The 20,385-nt window shown below is 38.0% G+C and overlaps 1 long non-coding RNA gene across 2 annotated transcripts in view; it reads left to right on the top strand.

The window, feature by feature from the left end:
- The window catches only part of LOC130544094 (uncharacterized), a 54,504-nt gene extending 34,666 nt beyond the window's left edge, over positions 1-19,838 (top strand). For both annotated transcript variants that reach the window (XR_008960075.1, XR_008960074.1), the window contains 2 exons: positions 15,656-15,758; positions 18,545-19,838. This is a non-coding gene — a long non-coding RNA (uncharacterized LOC130544094). The remainder of the gene's footprint in view (positions 1-15,655; positions 15,759-18,544) is intronic.
- The last annotated feature ends 547 nt before the right edge of the window (positions 19,839-20,385 follow it).

Here is a 20,385-nt window from a genome sequence, read left to right as displayed (position 1 = left end):
GGGAGAAAATGGAAGTCTCCTTCCCTTTTTGCACTAGATGATTTGTTGTTTGTATTTACTCTCATATGAGTCAGAATATATTAAATTTCAGAATAGATTTTTGGGGGCACCTCAGTGGCTCAGTCGGTTAAGTGTTTGACTCCTGATCTCAGCTCAGGTCTTGATCTCCAGTTCATGAGTTCAAGTCCTGTGTTGGGCTCCTGAGCATGGAGCCTACTTAAAAAAAAAAAATAGATGTTTTTGAAGTTTGTGTCCTAACGCAAGCAAGGATGCATGTGTAAGATTTGTTCCCAGTGTAATTTATCTGACGCTGATTTAGGGATGAGTTCTGACTTAGCGCTCTGGTTCTCAAACCGGGTCTGCAACAACCCCAGGGAGGGGTGGTAATACATGATTTCTGGGCCCCTCTGCAGTTTACTCTTTTCGCAGTTCTGGGATTGTGCCCGAAATTCTCCTTTTTTACAGTCAGGGTAATGCTACTCATGGTGGTCAAGAGATTATACTTTGGGACCAGTGCCTAGGGGCACATTTATTGTTTTCTTCTCCAGTAAGAGTGTAGACCCGTGTGGAAACAGACAGGTAATATACAAGTCTTCTGGTTGACCTGGATGTTGGGAGTGACTATCCAGGTGTCTGTGTGGGAGTAATTGCGGGCTGGGTCGGTTTTCTTCCCTTTTCAGCTTTACGTCTGAGGACTGACCCTGGTCCAGTAAGATCAGAAAAGGGTCCACTAAAATTCTATATGGGCAGGCCAAGCCAAAACCCTAAACTCAAGGCCCATGCCGTGGTCTTGTCTGTGTCATCACTGCAACCCCGTCTTACATATATTAACTAATTTGGTTTTCATCACAGCCCTGAAAGATAGATTATACTATTATTGCTATATTATAGATGAAAACACTGAGGTAGTGTGATTTGGCCAGTGTCAATAAATCTGTTTCTATGAGTTTGAATTGTTTTTTTTTTAATATTCCCTGTATAAGTGATATCATATAATATGTATGTTCTCGAGTTATTTCATTTAGAATAGTTCCCTCGAGTTCCATCCACGTGGTTGCAGTGACAGGATTTCTTTCTTTCTCGTGGCGGAATAATGTTCCTGTGTGTCTGTGTGTATCTTAAATCTTCTTTAACCATCACGCATAGATAGGTGCTTAGATTGTTTCCATGTCTTGTCTATTGTAGATAATGCTGCAATGAACATGGGGGTGAAGAGATCTCTTTGAAATCTTGATATTATTTTTATTGGATATATATCCAGAAGCAGGGTTGTGGAATCACATGGTAGCTCTATTGTTAGGCTTTAGAAAGCCTCCGTATTATTTTCCACAGTGGCTACACCAATTTGCATTCTCACTAACAGTGAGAATTTTCTCCCCATTTTCTCCCCAACCTCCTCCACACTTGTAATCTCTTGTCTGTTTGAAGGTAACCATTCTATCATGCATGAAGTGATATCTCACTGTGGTTTGCATCTGCTTCTTTTTTAAAAAATTTAAGTAAGCTCTACACCCAACGCGAGGCTCAAACTCATGATCCCAAGATCAGATTGCATGCTCTCCCAACTGAAGCAGGCAGTTGTCCCTTATTTGCATTTTCTCAATGATTTGTATTGTTGAGCATTTTTTCCTATACCATTTTTCATATATGTATGTTGGCAATTTATGTGTCTGCTTTGGAACATGTCTATTCAGTTCCTCTGACCGTTTCTTAGCCAAATTGTTCGGTTTATACTACTGAGTTTTAGGAGTTCCTTATATAATTTGGATAATAATGCCTTTTCTGATGTGTTTTGCAAATATTTTCTTCCATTCCATATGTTTTTTTTTGTTATTTTAAATTTTTAAAGAATTATTATGATATGTTAGTCACCATACAGGACATCATTAGTTTTTGATGGCGTGTTCCATGATTCATTGTTTGCGTATAACACCCAGGGCTCCATGCCATACGTGCCCTCCTTACTACCCATCACTGGGCTGGCACATCCCCCGACCCCCACCCACAGAACCCTCAGTTGGCAGCAATGTCCACAATAGCCAAACTGTGGAAGGAGCCTGAGATGCCCTTCAATGGACGAATGGATAAAGAAGATGTGGTCCATTTATACAATGAAATATTATTCAACCATCAGAAAGGAAGATTATCCAACATTCCATATGTTTTTTATTGGGTTGTTTCTTTGACTGTGCAGAAGCTTTTTAGTTTGATGTAGTCATGCTTATTATTTTTGTTTTAGTTTCTTGCGCTTTTGTATTCATACGCAAAAAGTCATTGCCACAACCAATGTAAAGGACCTTTATCCCTATATCTTCTTCCAGGAGTTTTACACTTCCAGGTCTTATGTTTACATCTTTAGTAATTTTTAGTTATTTTTTGTGAATGGTGTAGGATAGGGTTGCAATTTCATTTTTCTGCATGTGGTTATCCAGTTTTCTCAGAACCATTTCTTGAGGAAACTCTTCTTTCTCCAGTGAGTATTTTTGGTTCCCTCATGAAAATATTAGTTGACTGCATATGGAAGGGCTTACTTCTGTCTCTTCATTCTGTTCCATTGGTCTATGTGCCTGTTTTGATGCTAGTACCATACTGTGTTAATTATGACAGCTTTGTAGAATTTGAAAACAGAAAGTGTAATGCCTCCAGCTTTATTCTTCATTCTCAAGGTTGCTTTGCCAATTTGTGTTCTTTTGTGGAAAAAAAATGTATATCCATTTTCTTTCTATGCAGAATGCCGTTGGAATTTTGATAGGGATTGCATTGAATGTACAGATTGCTTTGGGCTTTTTTTTTTTTTTTTAAGATTGACTTATTTTAGGGAGATAGAGAGAGTGTGTGTCGGGGCGAGGGCCAGATGGAAAGAATCTCAAGCCGACTCTCCGCTGAATGCGGAGCCTAACAAGGAGCTTGATCTCACAACTCCGAGATCATGCCCCAAGCTAAACCAAGAGTTGGACACTTAACCAGCTGAGCCACCCCGGTGTCCCAGGTAGTGTGGACATTTTAACAGTATTAATTCTGATCCATTAACATGGAATAGATTTCTTCTTCTTTGTACCCTGGTCAGTATTGTTTTGCTTGATCAGTCTTATCCTTTTCAATGTACAGATCTTTCACCTCTTGGGTTACATTTATTCCTAAGAATTTGATTCTTTTTCATGAGATTGTATATGGGATTAATTTAAGTCTTTCAGATGTTTTGTTAGTAGTGTATGGAAATACAACTTGTTTGTTGAGTTTGTATCCTGCAACTTTACTGAATTTGTTGTTTAATTTGAACAGTTTTTGGTGGTGTCTTTAGAATTTTTTATATGTAAGATCATAACATGTAATTTTACATGTATGTGGGATCTTAAAAAAAACACAACTGAATAAGCAAACAAATGAAAAGGAGAATCAGACATATCAATACAGTGAACAAATTGATGGTTGCCAAAGGGAATGAAGGTGGAGGGATGGACCAGATGGGTGAAGAGCAGTGGGACATACAGGCTTCCAGTTATGGAATGAATACGTCATGGGAATAAAAGGTACAGCATGGGGAATGTACACTTGTGAGCATAGCACAATGTAGAGAGATTGAATCACTATGTCGTGCACTTGAAACTAATGGAACATTGGGTGTCAACTCTACACACAAGAAATTGAAAAGATCATCTCTTCAAACAAAGAAAATTTACTCCTTTGTTTCTGATTTTGGGGACTTTTCTCTTTTTCTCACATACTTGGTCTGGTTCAGACTTCCAGTACTATGTCGAATAGGAGTGGTAGGATTGGTGACTCTTGCTTGTCTCCTGTTATTAGAGGAAAATATCTTTCAGCATTGAATACGACGGTTAGCTGTGGGCTTATTGTATATGGCCTTTACTATGTTGAGATACATCCCTTCTATACCCAATGTGCAAATGGTTTTTTCCACGAAAGCATGTTTTGTCAGATGCTTTTTGTGATCTCTTGAGATGATCATATAATTTCTTCTTTCATTCTATCAATGCGGGGTATCACATGTATTGATTTATGTGTGTTAAAGCCTAAATGGGATTTGGTCATGGCAGATAATGTTTTCAATGTGCTGTTGAATTTACTTTGTGAATATTTTGTTGAGAATTTTTGTATTTATATTCATCACAGATGAATATAGTAGCTTAGTTTTCTTGTCCTTATCTGGCTTTGGTATCATATAATGTTTGCTTCATAAAATGAATTTGGGAGCATTCCTTCCTCTTGAGATTTTTGGAAGAGTTTGAGAAGGATTGTTGTCAATCCTTTGCCTGGTAGAATTCATCAGGGAGACGAACTGGTGCTTTGGTTTTCTTCATTGGAAGATTTTGATTGCTAATTTGGTCTCCTTATTCATTACTGGTTCAGATTTTCTACTTCTTCATGATTCAATCTTGGTTGATTGTAGGTTTCTAGGAATGTATCTATTTCTTCTAGGTTCTTCTAGTTGGCATATCATTGTTCATTGTTGTCTCTTCTGATCCTTTGTATTTCCTTGGTAAATGTTACGTTTCCCCTTTCACTTCTGAATTTATTTAGGTCTTGTCTTTTAGTCTTGCCAAAGAGTCGTCAATCTGTTTTTGCAAAACACCATCTCTGAATTTCATTGATTCTTTTTATTGTTCTTCTGTCTCAATTTAATTTCTGTCTTTCTTCCTGCTCTGATCATTGCTCTGTCCTTTTCTCAGTTAACTTTTGGCTTAGTTTGAGGGTTTTTTTCCAGTTTTTTTTTTTAGGTATAAAGTTAGATTCTTTATTTGAGTTCTCTCTTCTTAATGTAGGCATTTATTGTTATTAAATTCTTAGAACTGCTTTTAATGTGTACTATAGGTTTTAATATTTTGCTTCTATTTTCATTTGTCTTGGTGTTTTATTCTTTATTTTTAAATTTCTTCTCTGGCCATTGGTTCTTCAGGAGTGTGTTGTTTGGTTTCCATAGATTTGTATATGTGCCTCAGAAATCTCTCCTTACTGATGTCTGGTTTCATACCATTGTGACTGAGAAATACTATGATATCAACCTTCCTAAATTTCCTAATGCTTGTTTTGTGGCCCATGCTATGATTTATCTTGGAGAATATTCAGTGTGAACTTGAGGGAATATGTATTCTGCTGCTGTGAGGTGGGCTGTACTGTTTATGTCTGTTAGGTACATTTGGTCTAGAGTATAGTTCAAGTCCAAAAGTTCCTTACTGATTTTCTGTCTGGATGATTTATTCATTTTTTTCAACTTTTTTTAAAAATAATTTTTTAGTATGTTAGTCACCATACAGTACATCCCCAGTTTTTGATGCAGTGTTCCACGATTCATTACTTGCGTATAACCCCCAGTGCACCATGTAATACGTGCCCTCCTTACTACCCACCACCGGCCTATCCCATCCCCCACCCCCTCCCCTCTGAAGCCCTCAGTTTGTTTCCCAGAGTCCATAGTCTCTCGTGGTTCATTCCCCCTTCTGTTTAACCCCCCTTCATTCTTCCCTTCCTTCTCCTACCGATCTTCCTATTTCTTATGTTCCATGAGTGAGATTTATTCATTTTTAGAAATCTTTTGTATCGTCTGTTTCTCCTCTCCAGTCTGATGGTATTTGCTTAATACACTGCGGCCCCACACGCAGTGCGTGTCTGTGATCACGGTCTTCTTGATGAGCTGGCAACTTTAGCATCAATAGTTTTATATTTCCCCTGTTGCAGCTTTTGCCTGAAAGTCTACTTTTCTAATAAAAGTATAGCTAACACTGCTTTCTTGGGTTTCTATGTGTATGAAATATCCTTTTTCAAGGCTTCATTTTGAGCTTCTGTGAATCTGGGGTGAGTCTTTTGTAGGCATCATATAGTTGGTCTGGTATTTTTATCCATGCAACCACTCTATGACTTGTGAGTGGAAAATGTAATCTATTTATATGTAACTATTGATAGGTAAGGACTTGCCAATGTCATTTTATTTGTTTTCTGGCTGTTTTGTGGTTTCTTTCATCTTTCTTCCTCTCTTGTTGTTTTTGAATTGATTTTCTATAGTGGTATGCTATGATTCTCTTGTCTTTGTATTTTCTTGAATCCATGTAGGTTTTTTGTGGTTCTATGAGGCTTACATGAAACATCATATAGATGTAATAGCCTATTTTATGCTGATAAAAATTTAACTTTAGTTAGACACAAAAACTCTACCCTTTTACTCCTCCCTTACCCCCATTATTTGTATATAATCACAATTTACCTTTTTGTATATTGTTTATATGTTAAAAATTATTATAGCTAAAACATAATAATAGCTCTATTTATTTTTAATCTTTTAACCTCTATACTCCTGTTAACTGGCTAATGTACCACCTTATTATATTACTAGAATACTCTTAATTAACTACATGCTTATCTGTGAGTCTGCTGTGTATTCTCATGTTTTTATATTACTAATGGTAATATATGGTCTTTTTATTGCAGCTTGAGAAACTCCTTTTAGCATTTCTTGTAAGGCAGGCCTAGTGATGATGAACTCCCTCAGCTTTTGTTTCTTTCGGATATTGTTGCTCTCTATTATTTATCTTGAAATATATTTGACTTGTAACAGTGTGTAAATGTAAGCTGTACAACATGTCAGTTTGATATACTTATATATTTAATATGATTGCCATTGTAGCAAATAGCATCTCTATCATGTCACATAATGATGTCTTTCCTGTGATTAGGAAGATTAAGATGTAGTCTTTTCAGAAGTTTATTATCATACAGTGTTGTTGTCTATACTCACTGCACTGTGTGTTAGATCTCCAGGACTTATTTACTTCTAGTTTCAACTTTCTACCCTTGAACAGCATCTGTCCTATTCCCCAACCCCCTGCAACTGGTAATTACCACTCTGCTCTTTGTTTTATGAGACTGGCTGTTTTAGATGCCACCTGTAGCTGATATCATACAGTATTTCTCTTTTTCTATCTGACTAACTCAGCAGAATATCTTTGGGTCCATGTATGTCACAAACGGCAGGATTTCCTTTTTTATGGCTGAATAATATTCCATTGTATATGTACACTGCATTTTCTTTACTCCTTCGTTGACATACACTTTAATAGTTTCCATATCTTAACTGTTATAAATAATGCTGGAATGAACATGGGGGTGCCGCTATCTTTTGAAGACAGCAGTTTCATTACCTTTGGGAAAATACCCAGAAGCACATCTGCTGGGTTATATGGTAGTTCAATATTTAAGGTTTTGAGGAACCTCCATATGGTTTTCCATAGCGGCTGCACCTATTTGCCTTTGCACCAATTGTGTACAAGTGTTTCTTTTTTCCCACATTCTCAGCAACACTTGTTATTTCTTGTGTTTTCAATAATCGCCATCGTAATTGGTGTGAGGTGATCTCATTGTGGCTTTCAATTGCATTTCCCTTATGGTTAGGAATGTTGGGCACCTTTTCATGTACCTGTGGGCCATTTGAAGGTCTCCTGGGAAAAATTTTTATTCATATTTTCTGTCCATTTTTAAATTGTTTTGGGGATTTGAGGTTTATAAATTCTTCATATATTTTGGATATTAACCACTCCTTATCAGATATGATTTGCAAATATTTTCTCTCATTTCACAGATTCTCTTTTCATTCCATTGATGATTTCCTTTGCTGTATAGAAGCATTTTCTAGGTTTAAATATTTGAGGTATTCTGAAAAATTTATTTTTGCAATAATTTACCTTGAAAAAACCAATATGGCCTTTATTATACCAATTTTTTACCTACTGTATAGTCGACAACAAATTGCATGTATTTAAAGTGAACAATGTGATGTTTTGATATACAGTGTGAAAAGAGTCTCACAATTAAGCTAATTAACATATTCACCACCTCACATACTTACCCTTTGCAGGGGTTGGGGGTGGAGGGGGGGGTAAAAACAATTAACATCTCTCTTAACAAATATCAGCTATGCAGTATAGCATTGTTAACTGTAGTCAAGAGGTTGAACATTAGATCTCCAGAACTCATTCAGCCTGTACCAAAACTTCCCCATATCCCTCAGCTCTGTCTCTTGATAACCATTCTGTTCTCTACTTCTAAAAATTTCACTCTTTTAGGTTCTACATAGGAGTGAGGTCATCTAGTACCTTTCGGTGTTTGGCTTATTTCATTAGCATAATGCATCCATGTAGTTGCAAATGAGGAGATTACCTCATTTTTTTTAAAGCTGAGTAATATTTTAGGGCGTGTGTGTGTGTGTTCAGGACCCTCGATAGTGTCTTCATAGTGGCAATACCTATTTACATTCTCACCAAAAGTACACAGTGACTTCCTTCTTTTCCCTACACCTTTGAGAACACTTATTATCTTTTATCTTTCTGATATTAGCATTTTTCCCAAGTGTGAAGTGATATCTCCTTCTCATTTGAATTTGCATTTTCATGATTAGTGGTGTTGAGCACTTTTCATATACCCGTTTGCCATTTGTAGGTCTTCTTTTGAGAAATGTCTCTTCAGGTCCTTGCCCATTTTTCAAACAGGTTGTTTTTTTGCTGTTGAGTTCCCTATATGTTTGGATATTAGTCCTACGTGAGATACTGGTTTGCAGACATTTCCTCCCATTACATAGTCTCTTGCCTCTTGATTTTTTCCTTTGCTGTTCAGAAACATGTTAGTTTGATGCAATCTATTTTTTTCCCTCTATTTGCTTTTGTTTTCTGTGCTTTTGGAGTTGTACCCAAAAATACGTTGTCCATACCAATGTCAACAATTTTTCCCCTATATCTTGTAATACTTTTACAGTTTCAGATCTGACATTTAAGTCTCCAATCCATTTTGAGTTAATTTTTGTATATAGTGTGAGATAAGGGCCAATTTCTTCTTCGTGGATGTGGATATCCAATTTCCCCCATCATTTATCAAAGAGATCATCTTTTCCCCATTGAATTTTTCTGGCATCATTGTCAATGATCAGTTGACCATAAATGTGTGGATTTATGTCTAAGCTCTTTATTCTGATCCATTGTTCAAATGTCTGTTTTTGTGCTACGACCATACTGCTCTGATTACTATACCTTTGTAGGATAATTTGAAACCCTGCAATGTGATGCTTCCGCTCTGCTCTTTATGCTCAAGATTGCTTTGGATATTTAGGTCTTTTGTGGTTCCTCATGAATTTGATTTATTTTTTTGACATGAGTTTTAGGACTGCCTTTTCTATTTTATGTGAAAACTGCCAGTGGAATTTTCATCAGGATGGCACTGAATTTGTAAGTTGTTTTGGGTAGTATGGACATTTTAACAATATTTCTTTCTTTTTTTTTAAAGATTTCTTTTTAGCGAGAGGGGGTGTGTGGGCGTGCGCGCACGTACACAAGGTGGGGGAAGGGGCTAAAGGATCTTCAAGCAGACTCCCTGCTGAGCGCAGAGCCCCATGCAAGGCTCCATCTCACAACCTCTGAGTCATGTGCTTAACTGACTGAGCCGCCTAGGCGCCCCTTAACAATATTTTTTTTTCAGTTCATTAAAAGAGGTTATCTTTCCATTCATTTGTGTCTTCTTCAATTTCTTTCAGTATTTTATAGTTTTCAGTGTACACTTTTACATTCTTAATTTTTTTCCTTTTTTTTTTTTTTTTTTAGTGCTATCATATATGGGAGCTTTTTCTTCTTTTTCTGAGAGTCTCTTGTCAGTGTGTAGAATCACAACTGATCTTTGAATGTTCGTTTTTTATCCTGCAACTTACTGAATTCATTTATTTTAACAGTTTTTTGGTGCATGTTTAGAAGCTTCTGAATATAGGATGATGTCATCTTCAAACAGGGACAATTTAACTCCTTCGTTTATGATTTGGATTTTATTTCTTTTTCTTGCCATTCTGCTCAGGCTAGGTCTTCAAGTACTATATTGAATGGAAGTGTCAAGAATAGGCAACCTTGGCTTGTTGACCTCAACTTAGAAGAAAAGCTTTCAGGGGCGCCTGGGTGGCACAGAGGTTAAGCGTCTGCCTTTGGCTCAGGGCGTGATCCCAGCGTTATGGGATCGAGCCCCACATCAGGCTCCTCTGCTATGAGCCTGCTTCTTCCTCTCCCACTCCCCCTGCTTGTGTTCCCTCTCTTGCTGGCTGTCTCTATCTCTGTCGAATAAATAAATAAGAATCTATAAAAAAAAAAAAAGAAGAAGAAAAGCTTTCAGCTTCCACCATTCAATAGGACGTTAGTTTGGGGCTTGTCATAGAAGGCTTCTATTATGTGAGGGAAATTCCTTCTATACCTAATTTGTTGAGTGTCTTTATCATGAAAGGAAATTTTGTTTCATCAAATAATTTTTCTGTGTCTGTTAATATGATTGTATGATTTTTCACCTTCATTCTGTTAATGTGTATCACATTTGATTTGTATACGGTGAGCTATCTTTGAACCTCACAGATCAGTCCCACTTGATCATGGTGTGTGATCCCTTTAATGTGATGTGGAATTTTATTTGCTAGTATTTTTTGAAGATACTTGCATCTAGGTTTTTCAGGGCTATTGACCTGTAATGTTTTATAGTACCCTTGTCTGGTTTTGCTATCAGGGGAATGATGGCCTCATGAGTTTGGAAATGTCCCCTCCTCTAATTTTTTAGAAGAGTGAGAAATTTTGGCTTTAATTACTCAAATGTTTGGTATAATTCACCAGTAAAGCATCTGGTTCTGGGATTTTCCTTATTGAGAGGTCTTTTGAATACTAATTCAATATCTTTACTCACTAGTGATCTGTTCAGATTTTCTATTTATCCAGTATTCAGTCTTGGTAGGTTGTATGTTTCTAGGAATTTGTCCATTGTTTTCTAGGTAATCCAGTTTGTTGGCATGTGATAGTTAATACTTGTCTCTTACGGTGTTTTATATTTCTGTGGTATCATTGTAATGATACACCTTTATTACTGTTAGTCTTTTTTCTTATTCTAGCTAATTGTCAATTTGGGTTATTAAAAAAAAAACAATTCTATTGATCTTTTCTACTATCTTTATGGTCTCTATTGCTTTAACTTCTGCTTTTATTATTTACTTCTGCTAACTTTGGTCTTAGTTTGGTCTTTTTCTGGTTTCTTGAGTTGTAAAGGTAGATTGTTTAATGGAGATCTTTTTTTAATTTTTTATTTAAGATATAGTGTATTATTAACATCTAGTGTATGATTAGTTTTAGGGGTAGAATTTAGTGATTCATCAGTTGCAAAAAACACCCAGTGCTCATTCCATCAATTACCCCATCCCCCCCTCACCTCCCCTCCAGCAGCCCTCAGTTTGTTCCCTATAGTTAAGAGTCTCTTATGGTTTGCCTCCGTTTTGTTTTCCCTTCCCTTCCCCTAGGCTCATTTGTTTTGTTTCTTAAATTCCACTTATGAGTTTTTTTTTGTCTTTATGTATTTATCACTTTCAGGATCCCTCTTTGAGGTGCTTTTGCTGCATCCCTGAGTTTTGGTATACTGTGTTTCCATTCTCATTTGTTTCAAGATATCTTTTGATTCTCTCTACAACTACTTCTCTGACACACTTGTTCAGAACTGTGTTGTTCAAGTCCCATGTATTTGTGAATTTTCCAGCATTCTTCTTGATAGTGCTTTCTGGTTTCACATCATCATGGTTAGAAACAATCCTTGATATGATTTCAGTCCTTTTGTATTTTTGAAGGCTTGCTTTGGGCTTAGCCTATGATCTATCTTAGGGAATGTTCTCTGTGTACTTGAGAAGAATGGGCATTTTACTGCTGTTGGATAGAATGTATTATATATGTCTGTTAGGTACACTTGATCTGAAGTGTAATTTCAAGTCCAGTATTACCTGACGGATATTCTGTTTGAGCGACCTACCCAGTGTTGAAAATCAGGTATTAAAGTTCCCTACTACTATTGTAGATCTGTTATTTCTCCCTCGATAGCTCTTAATATTTGATTTATATATTTAGGGACTCCAGTGCTTGGTGCATAACATTTATAATCGCTTAATGAATTAACCCATTTATCATTATAATAACCTTCTCTGCTCCTTTGATAGGTTTTCACTTAAAGTCTAATTGTCTGAGACTAGTCGGGCTTGCTCTCTTTTGATTATCATTTGTGTGGAATAACATTTTCCAAGCCTTCAACTTTATCCTATAGAGTTGTATACACAGCATAGGATTGGATTTAAAAATTCATTCAACCACTCTGTGTGTTTTACTTGGGAAATTTCATCTATCATTAAAGTGTAAATGGACCAAGACTCAGTAACAAAGGAACTACAATACAGGTAGAAAGAACTTTCTCTCTTACTACCTTCGTTTGTGGTTTATTCTTAGTGGTATCCTTGGATTCCTTTTTCTTGGTATATTGTGTACTTAGGACAAGATTTTTGTTTCCCATGAGGCTTACATAAAACTACTTGTAACAGTCTAGTTTAACCTGGAAACAACTTAATTTTGATTACGTACTAAAATTTTATGGTTGTATTTCTCCCTTCTCCCAATACCTTGTTTTTGATGTTACAATTTACGTATTTTAAGTGTGTATCCACTAACAAATTATCATAGTGGTCATTTTAAAATCTTTTCACTTTCAAATTGGAGTAGAAAGTGGCTTATGCACCACCACTACAGTATAAGACTATGCTGTGTTTGACTCTGTGCTTGCCTTCACTAGTGAGTTTTCATGTGTCCTTTTGCTTCCGTATGAACAACTCCTTTTAACATTTCTTGTATGGCAGCTCTAGTGGTTAAAGAAATCCCTCAACATTTACTTGTCTGGGAACATCTTTCTCTCTCCTTTATTTCTAAAGGACAGCTTTACTGATATAGTATTTTTGGTTCATAATTTTTCACTTGCAACAGTTTGAATATATTATTCCACACTCTTTATCTGCAAGGTTCTTGTGGGCTCCCTTGTATGTTATAGGTCTCTTCTTTTGCTAACAAAATTTTTACTTTGACTTTTTAATGTGTCTTGATGTAGAGTGCAACTTGCAAACTATTTGGGGTCCTTTGGACTGACTTCATGGATACACATTTGGATTTCTTTCCCCAGATGTGGGATGTTTTCCAGCAATTATGTCTTTACACACATTTTCTGCCCCTTTCTCATTCTCTTCTCCTTCTGACTTCCATAATTCATGAGACTACATGTGAAACGATGTACAGGCCTTTAAATCTTTCTTCACACACTTATTTTTTCTTTTTTGCTCCTCTGAGTGGATATCAAATGTTCTCCTCAAGTTTGCTGATTCTTGGTTCAGCTTATTCAAGTCTGCTTTTGAAAGCCTATATTAAAATTTTCAGATCAGGGATGCCTGGGTGGCTCAGTCAGTTAAGCATCTGACTTCAGGTCCAGTCATGATCTCAGGATCATGGGATTGAGCCCCATGTTGGGCTCCCCACTCAGCAGGGAGTCTGCTTGTCCTTCTTCCCCTCCCCTCAGTCATGCTCACTCTCCCTCTCAAAATCTTTATCAGGGAAAAAAAATATCAGGGTAAATGAAAGGGATATATGGTTTAATCTGAAACCAGTTGCAATTTGCTCCCAGTTGCAAAAGCTGAAACAATTTGAGCAACAAAGTAAATACCAGTGTTGGATTAAAAGTTACAATGTAAGATATTGTGTGTGTGTGTGTGTGTGTGTGTGTATACACACACACACTATTTATATCATGTAAAGTCTCTCTATAGATGATAGATAGATAGAAACAATCAAATAGATGAGAAATCTTCCTGGTAGAAAAATACAAAACACTATGGGAGGATATTCCTGTTCCCAGGAGATGGAGATTAATTTATTCCTTCCCCTGTGACTGGGCTGGACACATAGTAACTTTATAATGTAGATACCTGGAAAACACTAGCTTAACCAATGTTCAAGGTTAATACCTCCAGTGATATATCCTTTATCATGAATCTAATGATGAGAAAACAGACCCCACTTAACTTTAACTTCTCAATTATTCTGGCAAGGACATTTGGTACTATGTTGCAGAAAAGTGGTGAGAGTGAGGCATCCTTGTCTCAGTCCTCCTCTTAGAGAAAAAGCAGTCACCTTTCACTGTTGAGTATGTTAGCTGTGGGCTATGCTGAGGTACATTCCCCTTGTACCCATTTGGTTGAGAGGTTTTATCATGAATGGATATTGAATTCTGTCAAAGGCTTTTCCTGCCTCTATTGAGATGATTGCAGGAGTTTAATCCATTATTTTGTTCATATGCTGTATCACATTGATTGATTTGTGGATATCGAACCATCCTGCATCCCTGGAATAAATCCCATTTGCTAATAGTGTATAATCCTTTTAATGCCCTGTTGAATTCAATTTGCTACTGTTTTCCTGAAGATTTTTACATCTCTGTTCATCAGGTAATTGGCCACTAGTTTCCACTCCTTGTAGTGTCCTTGTCTGGTTTTGGTATCAGGGTAATGCTGGCCTCATGAAAGGAGTTTGGAAGTGTCCCCTCCTCTTCCTTTGTGTGTGTGTGGAATACTTTGAGAAGAATTGGTAGTCTTTAAATGTTTGGTAGAATTTGCCATTGAAGTCTTCAACTTTTGTTAGGTTTTTGATTACTGTTTCAGTCTTCTTACTAGTAATTGTTCTCTTCAGGTTTTCTATTTATGATTCAATCTTGGTAGGCTGACTAGTTCTAGGAGAGTTCCATTGCTAGGTTGTCCAATTTGCTGGGGTATAATTGTAGCAGTATTTTAGGTCCTTTGTATCTGTGTGATGTCAGTTGTAATAGTTCCTATTTCTATTTTTATTTCTGCTCTGCTTTTCTTCTGACTTTGGGCTTAGTCTGAATTTCCATTTTCATTTGCCTCAAGATATTTTTTATTTCCTTTGATGGCTTCTTTGTCCTTTCGGTTGTTCAATTACAAAATGTTAAATCCACAAATATGTGGAAATTACCAGCCGCCTTATCCTTCATTTCCAGTTTTAACCACTGTGTTTAGAAAAGAGGCTTGATACGGTTTTCTGGCCTGGCATATGCTATATCCTGGAGAATGTTCCACAACTGTCTGTTGATGCCATCTGGTCTCAAGTCCAAAGTTTCCTTATTCTGTCCAGATGAAGTCCCCTACTATTATTACTGTGTCTCTTAATACTTACTTGCTTTATGTATTCAGGTGTTCTTACCCTAAGTATTTATAAATGTTGTATGCTCTTGTTTGATACCTTTATCATTATACAATGACCCTCTTTGTCTTAGACTTTCAGCCAAAGAACATAACTCCAGCCACACTTGCATGGAAGATATTTTTCCAACCTTTCATTTTCAGTCTGTGTCCTTACAGCTGAAGTCAGTCTCTTATAGGGAATATATACTTGGGGCTTGTATTTATACCCCTTTAGCCACTCTGTCTTTTTAGTCCATTTACATAATGTAATTCATAGGTATGTACTTACTACTGCCATTTTGGTTTGCTGTCTGGCATACCTAGATCTAATACAAATTTTTGCTTTGTGGTTACCACGAAGATTGAAGAAACTTCACACTTTTTGGTTTTGATATCACAATTTACATATTTTTTACTTTATGTATCCATGAACAAATTATTTTTAATACTTTTGTAGCTTTCACAGTAGAGTTAGGTGATTTACCCACCACTAACACAACATGAGGGTATTCTGAATTTAAGTATTTACCTTTACTAGTGACAGGAAAACATGTGAAAGTATAGATCAAATTAGGTGTCCTTTCATTTCAGCTTGAAGAAGTTCCTGTAACATCTCTCCAAAATCCAGTCTTAACTCCTTCAGCCTACACTTGCCTGGGAATCTTCCTTCCACTTTGAAGGACAACTGTGCCAGGTAGAGTATTCTTGGTTGGCAGTTTTCTTCTTTCAGCACTTTTGGAGACTTTGGGTTTGTGATTCGGTGACCTCAACTCCTGGCAGCAGTGCAGTCATCACTTCACCTGTAGTTTCAGAGATACTAAATATCAAAAACAAAAGAACAACTTTCCCAATCCCCATAAATGATTAGATTTTCTATTTACTCAAAGTTGAGTGTATGGGAAAAGCTTTCCTTTTTCCGTAATAACTATAAGCAGACAAGGTCTGACATGATGGGAGCAGACAAGATGCTGTGATCTTCTAGGTGAAGACCCACAGCAGTGCATGTGCATTTAACTGAGAAGTTCACCGTCCCCAACATATCATTATCTGTTCATCGTCAGGCTCCTGAACTTACGTTAGCAACAGAAACAAGGAAGGATACAAAGGACTTGAAAAAATTTCCAACAAGAGTGGGGGGAACAGGGGGTGGCATGCCATGAACTTGTACAAATCATCTCTGGTGATTTTTAGTAAAACTGCTGCAAATAGGAAAAGTCTAAGAATACGAATTTCCCAGATCTTACAAAGATTCTCATATATGCCTTAATATCCAAAATCATTAAATATAGTTTTAGCAAATACTGGCAAATTTAAGAATTTCTAGCAAGGTTAAGTGAATTTTATACCAGGACTACCAGGACTACCACAGTTTTTCATTGTTAAGAAATATCATTTTTATAACTTTACAAGTGACTATATGGATGCATATATATTCAACTTAAAGATGTCACTGACCCCCAATGTTAGTTTACCTATTGAGAGAGAGAGATTAATTCCCTCTAAGGTCAAAAAGAACCCTAGGAAATCCCAACACCCTATATTATTTAGCACCTTGAGGTATTAGTAAAGAATTAACCACTGGAAAAGAAGGGTTCAAATAATCTCTGTTTACAGAGTATGGTCAAAGTGTCAGACAAAATATTATAAAGATTATGTCAAGCATAGTACATATTTTATGCACATTCTAAGCAGCTGGAAGATAGTGAGGCTGCAGTTTAAAATAGGAGTAAATCTGACAAGACATGTGAAAAGCCTGTATTAATAAAATTGTGCGCTCCCTATACAGGTAGTACAGATTTGAGGTGAAATCTAACCACTTCCTTGGGTAGGAAAATAAATATTACATAGAGACACCTAAATATGTGTGTGTATTCTACAGAAGAATAAAAAGTGGTAACCTTCAGGAGTTATTTACAATACATGTGCACAAAAAGATTTTCAACCTAACTAATCACCAGAGAATGTAAAACCGCAATGAGATACCACCTCACACCTAAAACATACACTCACACACACACGAAAATAGCAACTGCTGGTAAGGATGTAGAAAAACTAGAGCCCTGTGTACTGTTTATAGGAACATAAGTTGGTGTTCCTGCCATAGAAAACAGTATAGATACCCAAAGTAATTGAATGCAGGGTCTCAACGAGGTATTTGCAGACCTATATTCTTAGCAGCATTATTCACAGCAGCCAAAAGATGGGAAAAAATCCAAGTGTCACTGTTACATAAATGGATATTGTGATATATACTTATGATAAATTATTGAGCCTTAAATAGGAAGAAATTCTGGCACCTGCCACAACCTAGATGAAGTTTGCAGACATTAAGCCAAGGAACATACATCAGTCACAAAAATCATTCTACTCATATGAGACACCTAGAATAATCAAATTAATGGAGGCAGTAAATAGAATGGTGGTTGATGGGGAGGGTAGGAAATGGAGTTAGTGTTTAATGGGTGCAGTTTTTAAGTGATTCAGTTCAGCCTTTTCTATAAGTCAAATCATTCCTGTTTTAAAAACATGTATTTTCCCATTAACAACAATAATTCAGCATCCATCTACTTATGAAAGTGCATTCCTGGGAGCTTTGGGACCCAGGTAGGAAAGTGTGAAATCCCTGGACAGTCTAAGACCAAGGAGAGCCCTTTTGAGAAAGCAGGCTTTCACCCAGGCAGCTCACTGGCTAACCAGAGTCCCAGATACAGAAACATTTCCACACTCCTGAGGACTTACCCACCGCCCCATTTGGCTCTGGGGCTGTCACCAGTACCATACACCAAGGGCCTTGGGAGCAGTCACACCCATCCGTAGGTCTGGTAATAGAGACCTTGGTCTTGGCTGTGGACCCTGAAGTAGCCATGCATACTGGAGCTCGGGCCCTGTAAGCTGTGTCCAGCCCATCCCAGTTGTAGCCAACCACTAGTCCTTCCTGGCCCAGGGACATAGTAGGAGAGTCTCATTTCTCAGGTCCTAGCTATAGATCTGAAAATAGCTCTGTACCCTTGAGGACTTGGCTATAGTCCTGTTTGGCTTGGTTGTGTCACTTGTGCGTTGGATAATAGACATTCAGACCTCAGTGCAGGCTGTGGACCCTGAAACTGCAGTTCCCCACCATGGTACATAAATAGTCTTGTTGACACAGAGCAGGCAGGAGAAATGCTCCTCCATGCCTCCTGAGAAACCGAAAGGGCCCTATTAGTGACTGCAGCGTCCTCCCAGCCACAGTCTGTGAGCAGTTGGAGGGTCTCCTATCTATAACACTGGAGATCCCGAAAGTGCCCTATATTGGAAATCGGTAACCAAAGGGTTAACAGCACTAATAAGTACAACTGTAACTTTTACACAAATTGTTTGTCCCCAGAATGCACTGTGAGCTAACACAGGCCCTATGGCCTGCCATGCCACAGTGTTTCCACAGGTAGGATTATGTCAGACAAGAATGTTAACAAAACCTTGACTTAAACTGTTTTGCAGAGACTCAAGAGTTTCACCAAGGACCTGGCCAGAACCACCAACCTTCTCGCCGAGCAAGTGTGAGTGTCCGGTGGATGACCTTGCAATATAGAAGGGCCTAAAATTCCACCCTTGGCTCATGCTAAGGACCCAGCTTTCTAGTCACGAATTGCATGACAACATATACAGAAGACCCACGCAAGTCCAGATAACACAATGACTTTGGTACTTCCCTACTTATAAACCTCCTGTAAGTAATGTGGCTCCTCTCCCCATACTACTTGCTTCTCAATATTATCCCTGACTCTTCCCCCCTTGGGGAGGCAGATTTGAGGCTTGCCTTCCCATCTCTTTATTGGCTGCCTCTTGAATAAATCCTTTCCCAGCTGCATGCTCCATGCCTCAGGTTCAGTAACATCCTCAACGCCAGCCCCTTCACACTCATAGTCTGCCAGTAGTCCTGAGGGGCCAAGGTCCCAGCAGGAGATGTTCCCATCCTATAATTCCTGCCCTATACTCAGGTCCCCATCCATCACAGCTGCACTAGCAGCTAGCAGATACCCAGTGGGAAACATACCCATGCCTCAGGAATCTAGAAAGCACCCTATCTTCAGTTCCAGGCTTTCCCAACGGTGTCCACTGACAGTCATGCATGCACAGGAGTGAGGCAGGAGACACAATTGCACCTAAGGAGATGCTGAAAGGGCCCTATACTCAGGTACATACCCTCCAGTCATGGTCAGGGACCAGCCCACCTAGGGACCTACCAAGAAACATCATCCATTTGTGCCTCCAGAGCTAGGTCCGCTGACAACACACATGACTGTACAAGTTGTAACAGACCTGGAGCACAGTTCCCGTCCCTCTCAACCATGGCCCGTCCTATCTACCTAGGGACCTACCCACTCACAAGAGAGCACCCCTCTCAGAAACCATGGGGGAGTCACAGTTGCCATGTACCTGATAATGGGCTCACTGGTGGAGGACCCAACTGTGGTCCCACAGTGTATGCTCAGCCTAGTGGCACTCTACTGAGCAAGGTAATGGAGGCAGTCCCACCCACTCAGGGACCAGACAGGATCCATGCCCACCAACCACAGACCCACCAGCAGTCTCAGAACTGGCTCCATCCCAGCGTGATTGCGATTTTGAAGGTAATCCCACCAACCCAGAGAACAGATAGGAATCTACAGAAATCCCGGAGCTGAGGAATACAATGAGAAGTGAAACATTCAGTAGATTGCGCAACAGATTTGATCATGTAAGTGTAAGTGAACTTACAAATTAATAAAAGTTACCTAGCTAGAGGAACCAAGAGGAAAAGTGAAGAAAGACTACATGAATTGGGGGACACTGTCTTGTTAATATTAGCATCACGGGAGTCCCAGGAGGAGATGAGAATAATTATCTGGGGAGAGATATGGATATTTGGGTACGGAATGTTGAAAGGACCCCAACCAAGATCAACACAAGATTCAGGTACATTATAATAAAAATATTAAAAGACAAGGAGAGAATTGCTAATGCAGCAAGAAAAAAAACAACTTGCTGTATTCAAGGGCCTCCCTATACGAATAACAGTGGATTTCTTTGCAGAAACCTTGTAAACAAGGAGGAAGTGGATAATATATTCAAAATGCTGAAAGAAAAAAAACACAAACCTGCCACTGAGAATACTATATACAGCAAATCAAGCCTCCAGAAAAACAAACGCTAAGAGCTCATCACCACTAGAGCTGCCTTAGAGAGTTCTTTAGGCTGAAATAAAAGGATGTTAAATGACAGGAACTATGAATGTATAAAACTCACTGGCAAAAGTAAATATATATAAATTCATAATACCCTGGCACTGTAATAGTGGT

This window comes from Ursus arctos, unplaced genomic scaffold (assembly GCF_023065955.2).
Source record: "Ursus arctos isolate Adak ecotype North America unplaced genomic scaffold, UrsArc2.0 scaffold_19, whole genome shotgun sequence".
Lineage (NCBI taxonomy): Eukaryota > Metazoa > Chordata > Mammalia > Carnivora > Ursidae > Ursus > Ursus arctos.
This window is presented reverse-complemented; position numbering and strand designations above follow the sequence as displayed.